Consider the following 7,500-nt stretch of genomic DNA (forward strand, 5'->3'; position numbering starts at 1 on the left):
GACCGTCTTCTTCCTTGTTGCTTTTTCCATCCTATCTATGATTCGAACTGGCCTCGTTTCCAAGGTTAGGTTCTTACCAAGATCGTCTGGAATGGCAGGAAGAGCGATGTCTTGGTCCGTCAAACATTTCCGAAGTTGGGAGACGTGGAACACATTATGAAATGCGTCCATCTTGGCCGGCAAGTCCAACTTGTAGGCCACCATCCCAACTCTTTCAATGACCTTGAACGGCCCCAAGTATCTCGGGTCTAACTTCCGTCTCCCGGAAATTCGGACTCGTCCTTTGAAGGTAATCATTTTGAGATACACCAAATCACCTACTTGAAACTCGAGATCTTTCCTTCTTCGATCTGCATAGTTCTTTTGGCGATCTTGTGCCTGTCTCATCTTGTCCCTCAAGAACTTGATCTTTTCGGTTGTCTCTTCGACAATCTCCGGACCAATCATGCTGCGTTCCCCAACTTGGGTCCAGCATAGGGGTGTCCTGCATGGACGCCCATACAGAGCTTCGTATGGCGACATGCCAATACTACTATGGAAACTATTGTTGTAAGCAAATTCTACCAGAGGTAGATGTTTCTCCCAGGAATCACCCCAGTCTAGAACACATGCTCGCAACATATCTTCCAATGTCTGGATCGTACGTTCAGACTGTCCATCCGTCTGTGGGTGATAGGCTGTACTCATGTTCACCCTTGTTCCTAAGGCCTTTTGGAAAGCCTTCCAGAAGTAGGATGTGAACCTTGAATCCCTATCCGAGACTATACTTGCCGGCACACCATGTAGTCGGACGATCTCATCAATGTACTTACGTACAATCTGATCTACCCCATCCGACTTCTTGATAGCCAGGAAGTGTGCTGATTTGGTTAGTCGATCAACCACAACCCAAACCGCATCCTTCTTATTCCTCGTGGTAGGGAACCCGGTCACAAAGTCCATTGTGATGTGATCCCATTTCCATTCCGGAATAGGCAAGCTTTGTAATAACCCACTAGGCACCTGATGTTCTGCTTTGATGAGTTGGCAAGTGGAACACTTGGCCACCCATTCCGCTACATCTGCCTTCATACGGATCCAATGATAGAATTTCTTAAGGTTCTGGTACATCTTGGTCGCCCCAGGATGAACCGAGAATCTGGATTTATGAGCTTCCCTCATAATCTCTTCCTTTAGACTCCTATCATTAGGAACACTGATCCGACCGTTTACTAGGATGGTACCATCCTTTGCGATCTGGTACTCCGTCCTATCATTCTGAGCAACCTTATTCAGGTTCTCGTCCTGACCTTGAGCCAACCGGATTCGAGTAAGCAGGTCGGCTTGGTTAACCGCCTCCAACCCCAAAGCTTCGGTTGTCGTAGTCAGCACATTCAGCCGCAGAGCACGGACCATACCGTCCAGGTCGTCCGCCTCCCGTTCGGCCGATACATCAGCCCTCTTCCGGCTCAAAGCGTCTGCTACCAGATTAGCCTTTCCCGGATAGTAGGTGATGTCCAAATCGTAGTCAGCTACGAATTCCATCCACCTCCTCTGCCTTAAGTTTAACTCAGGCTGGGTGAATATATACTTAAGACTCTTATGGTCCGTAAGTATCTGAACTTTGGCGCCATACAAGTATGATCGCCAAATCTTTAAGGCGAATACTACCGCAGCCATTTCGAGATCATGGGTGGGGTAGTTTCCCTCATGTTTCCTCAATTGCCTGGACGCATAGGCAATGACTTTCCCATGCTGGGTCAATACGCAACCTAGTCCAGTGATGGACGCGTCCGTATAGACCACATATGGTTGGTCGGCCTCCGGAAGCACTAGGACGGGTGCGCTAGTCAGCATGTTCTTAAGTGCGGAGAAACATTCCTCACACTCTTCAGCCCATGTGAACTTAACGTCCTTCCCAGTCAACCGCGTCATAGGCTGAGCCAAGCTTGCGAATCCTTTCACAAACTTCCTATAGTAACCTGCCAGCCCTAAGAAGCTTCTGACTTCCGTAGCACTGCGTGGTCGGGGCCAATCCTTGATTGCCCTGATCTTCTCTGGATCCACCGAGATGCCCTGATCGGAAACAATATGGCCGAGGAACCCAATACTCTTCTGCCAAAAGCTACATTTACTGAGTTTAGCATAGAGTTTGTGTTCTCGTAATCGTTCCAGCACGGCTCTCAAGTGTTTCTCATGAGATTCCTCATCCTTGGAATAAATTAGGATATCATCAATGAAGATGATCACGAATTCATCCAAGAAATCTCGGAACACGCTGTTCATCATTTTCATGAAAGCGGCAGGTGCATTGGTCAGACCGAACGGCATCACTACGAACTCGTAATGACCGTACCTGGTCCTAAATGCCGTCTTCCTAATATCATTTGGCTCTATAGGGATCTGATGATACCCTGAAGCCAAATCAATCTTGGAAAACCACTTGGCTCCTTTGAGTTGATCCAACAGTTCGTCTATCCTGGGCAACGGGTACTTGTTCTTCACAGTGACCCTGTTCAACCCTCGATAGTCGATGCACAGACGCATGCTACCATCCTTCTTTCTCACGAAGAGGACTGGTGCACCCCAAGGGGAGCTACTTGGCCGTATCAACCCCTTGTCAAGCAATTCTTCCAATTGCTTCTTTAGCTCGGCCATCTCGCCCGGAGCCATCCGGTACGGACTCTTGGACAGCAGAGCTGTCCCTGGCTCTAGTTCAATCGTAAATGGATCCGACCTATCAGGGGGGACACCCTGAGGTACCTGGAACACATCTGGGAACTTCGACACCAACGAATCCTCTGAAGGTCTTTCAGACAGACAGAACTGCCCGGCTCTGTAGTTGTAATTGTAGCCAAAAAGGACTGACAACCCTGTTCCAACATCTGAATCGCTCGAACTGCTGAAACCACTACTTTCTCTTCAGCCAGACACAAACATTGGTATTGGATCGGTCGAAGCCCAGTCTCCAATTGCACACGACCTTTATGGCAATCGAGAGTGGCCCGATACTTTCCCAACCAGTCCATACCTAGGATCACTTCGTGATTCTTTAGGTGGACACAGACTAAATCCACAGGGAATACCTTTCCCTGTATTGACACTGGGATATTTGACATGAGACCTAGTGAGTTCATGGCTTGCCCTCCGGCCGCCCTCACTATCCCAAAATTATCTCCAGCGTCCAGACAGAACAGACCCTTTCCGACCAGTCCCGGACTCACAAAACTATGTGTAGCCCCTGTGTCGAAAAGTACGTGGGTTTCCACACCACCAATCATGAGGGTTCCTAACAGAGACCCTCATCAGAATCCCCTAGACATTCTAGGTTCCATACCAAGCATTTTCTACTTGAATGTAAAAAGAAAAATTTAGGAATTACCAGAGATCGAATCAAACGATCCAGAAGCGCCGTCGTCCCGGGATAGCTCATACACCCTTGGTGTTGTGGTCGGCCTACTCTGGGTCGACTTGCCTGTGTCTCCACGGCCCTTCCCTTGTCCTCCTTGTAGCTTAGGACAATCTGACTTGTAGTGTCCAGTCTTGCCACATAGGAAGCAAGTCACGGAGCCGCTGCCACTGGACTGGTCTGAGAATCGGTTTGGTCGAGTGCAGTTTTGGATCGTGTGATCCATGCTGCCACATCGCACACAAGCCCCCATGGCCTTCCAGCACTCACCGGGATGATTCTTTCCACACTTGGGACATGTAGGTCGGCCACCAGAGGTCTTACCTCCGTCCACCTGGTCCCACTTCCTCTTTTTATCATTTGTTTTGCCCGACGGGCCAGACTGTGACTTAGCCTTAAGCTTAGCTTCTTCAGCCAAGTTAGACTCTAGCAAAGCCACCCGTTCCACCAGTTCCCCGACGGTGTTGAAAGTGCGGATCGAGCAATGGGTCTTCAGTTCGGGCCTTAGGCCTCGGATGAACCTACGGACCTGGACTGCCTCGTCCTCCAGCTCTCTTCCAACAAACCGTCTGAGCCGGTTGAACTCTTCTTCGTACTCCCGTACGGTCCTGCGGCCTTGGGCCAAATCTAGAAACTGAGCTTCCAGACGATCCCAAGCCTCAGCAGGGAAGTATTTGCGGTTGAATTCAACTTCAAAATCCGCAAAACTTTCCAGACTCCCATTGGTGCGCTTGTCCACCGCAAGCCACCAGTTATGCGCGTCCCCTTCCAGGAAGTGAACCGCAATGTCGCGTCTGTAATCCACTGGACAGCGAGTTGATTGAAAGTTTCGGACCAACCTACTCCTCCACTCGTCTGCCACAATAGGGTCGGTGCTACCGGAGAAATGCTTCGTACCCAACCGGGATAAATGTTGAAGCAGACTCAGATAGTCCACCTTCTTTCCAGACTTTTCCGGTGGATCGATCTCGATCACCTCGACCGTTTCCACAACTGGACCATTGGTGTTGGGGGTGGTCGTAGCCACAGGCGTAGCCTGGCCAACCGAGGAGTTCACTAGTGGCGTGAACAGTTGCGCCATGGCCGCAACCTGAGTCCCCATTACCTTCATGGCCTCTAACAAGTCCTCTTTGGACAGTGCTGCGGGCACATTAGCCGTTCCATCGGCCGTTCTCTCATGCTGGTCACCATCGCGGTTAGCGTTCGAGGATTCCACTTCCTCGTCACTCTCCCGATGTTCCTGACCATCCTGTTGCGTCCCCGTAAGATTAGCCTGATCAGTTGGCAACACGTCTCTAGTGTCAGCTGCGGCCGGATCGGTTTGCAATCCGGATAGATTGGTCCCGTCCATGGCCGCTTGACTAGACTGACCGGCTGTTTTCTTACTCTTTCGGGACTTTCCCGATCTGCTTTTTCCAGCCTAAGGATTCAGACAATGTTAGTACGAAACACACTAACATAAACAAAACAAAACAATCCCTAGACTAAGCAATCAAACCTCACCGTGAGACCTAATCAGCTGGCTGCGTGTGTGTGTGGGACTGCCTAACCCAACTATCCTAGAATCAAGCATGCTCTGATACCAACTTGTAAGACCCGAACCCTGGCCTCTCGACCTGATGGAGTCCGCAGGCTTACTTATTAATTTCTTTGCTTGTTTGATCCATTTTGATGTCTATTAGTTACTAAGTCATATTCGAATATGAGGTTCATAAACAAAGGAACAGATTGCACAGCGGAATAACAATGTATAAACTTTGTATTACTTAGAAACATGAGATTCAATACACAACTTCTTAACAGTCTCATAGACAATCACTAGTTCATCCCTAGCATCATCTAACCACACGTTACACAGCCTCTCACTGACCGAGCCTTCACGGCTCCTTGGCTTGACCAGAACCATCCTTAGTTCCTGAAACCACAACCAGATAAGCATTAATCATAACCGAGAATAGAACGGATTGATTCTACATGCTTGGCTTGGTTCCTAGAACTTAGATAAACCTCAGTCAACATAATCACAAAACGTATGAACCTACCTACCGTATCCTAAGTCATACAACCAACCACCCCTTGACTTAGAATCAGATAGATAGTCCAGAATAGATAACAGAACACACGAACAGATCCGGATCGTCCCCAAAGACCAATCCGTCTATCCGGATAGAATCTAGGTGCGACCGGCCAATGGAGTCCGGCTCAATGGCCCAACGGACTCCCTTACCTGATCCGGCCTTAGGCCTGGATCCAATCGGCCGAGTAAGCCTCAAGCCTAATCCGGAAGGCTTAGCAACCGGTCAGACCTTGCGACTCTACCTTGGCTTAGACAAACCGTGACCTTGTCTTACTAGACAAGCCATAGGCTGATCCATAAGGATCGGTCCTAACCTGTCCCGAAAGACACCGTTTGGAACATGCACCCTTTGGCCAATCGTGCCTCTTGGTCCTCGTACCTTTTGATGTTCGCAACCTTTGGTAACTCGTACCTTTTGGTCCCTGACACCCTTTGGCAACTCGCAACCTTTGGACACTCATGACTCTTGACAACTCGTGCCCTTTGGGTCATTCCCAACCGTTCGTCCTAACCGCCCAGTCTTGGTGCGATCGGATCATCCGTCTAACCGACCCGTGTCAAGGCTAGCGGTCTGGTTATGTTCGGCCAAAGCCTAGGGACGTGTCCCTTGGACTCAACCAACACAACCCTTCGTGTTTAACCAGAGAGAAGAGAAGAGAAACGAATTGAAATAGATAAGGAGAGCCGGATGGGACTTAGGAACCGACCAGAGCCGCGGTGCGGTCGCATGGACCGTCCGTTCGGTCTGATGGAGCCACGGCCCATCACATACCTTGTGAACCACGTCTGGGTTCTCCATGCTCTTCTCCTTGTCTTGATCTCCCATTCTTGACCGGAGTTAGTTCTCAAACGATCAGAGTCGCCGGAACACAACACCACCACAATCGGCCTTTCTCTTGGCCGGAACTCTCTCTTTCTCTCTTTCTTTCTCTCTACGTTTTCTCTGAGTATTTTACTCTGGAATTGGATAATGAAATCGACCAGAGAGCCCCCATATTTATAGAAAACGAGGGGGTAAGTCTTGCCCCACGAACAGGCACGACTTGCTAGCGAATGGGCACCATCGGCCAAGAGTTGCCCCCTTTCGGCCACTTGCATCCCTTCGCCCTTTCTGATTGGGTTTGGGGTCGGCCACAAGCCCAACCCACGCCCCAGACCTTCTGGACACAGCCCACGGCCTTGCCCAAGGACCCAGCAGCCCATGGCCTCATGGCCGGACCTCCCAGCCCGCCACTGACCCAGACCCGGACCATCGGCCTAAAGCCCGGACAGTCCGTCTAGCTGAGATGAGCTGACTCTCAGCTGCCTCAGCTGAGTGAGCTAGTAGTCCAGCTAGTGGAGCTGACTTAGTAGGGACTGAGCTGGAGTGAACTGAACCTAGCTTCCTTGAGCTGGCCGAGCTACTCGTCCACTTCGTCCTAGCTACCGTCTTACTCGTCCTAGCTGTCTCTTAGCTTGTATAAGGTTAAGTCTAAGTTTCCTTATGTCCTTAACCTTCTTTCTCGACCATGGAACGCTTGCCTTGATGTCTCAAGACTGGCTTGTACGTTTCCTCGAACCATGGCCGTCCCAACAATCCTATTCAGGATTGGGGGCGTGACAAGTCTCCCCCCCTTGGGATGGATTCGTCCTCGAATCCGAATCGAATGCTTCCTCGGAAACAAACTGGTCCAACCACTCTGGGTACTCTGCTTTCATTCTAGCTTCGGTCTCCCAAGTGATTATATCCTGACCATTACAGTCCCAGACGACCTTGACCATCTGGACCGTCTTCTTCCTTGTTGCTTTTTCCATCCAATCTATGATTCGAACTGGCCTCGTTTCCAAGGTTAGGTTCTTACCAAGATCGTCTGGAATGGCAGGAAGAGCGATGTCTTGGTCCGTCAAACATTTCCGAAGTTGGGAGACGTGGAACACATTATGAAATGCGTCCATCTTGGCCGGCAAGTCCAACTTGTAGGCCACCATCCCAACTCTTTCAATGACCTTGAACGGCCCCAAGTATCTCGGGTCTAACTTCCGTCTCCCGGAAATT

The sequence above is a fragment of the Brassica rapa genome, unplaced genomic scaffold (genome assembly GCF_000309985.2).
Source record: "Brassica rapa cultivar Chiifu-401-42 unplaced genomic scaffold, CAAS_Brap_v3.01 Scaffold0295, whole genome shotgun sequence".
Classification (NCBI taxonomy): domain Eukaryota; kingdom Viridiplantae; phylum Streptophyta; class Magnoliopsida; order Brassicales; family Brassicaceae; genus Brassica; species Brassica rapa.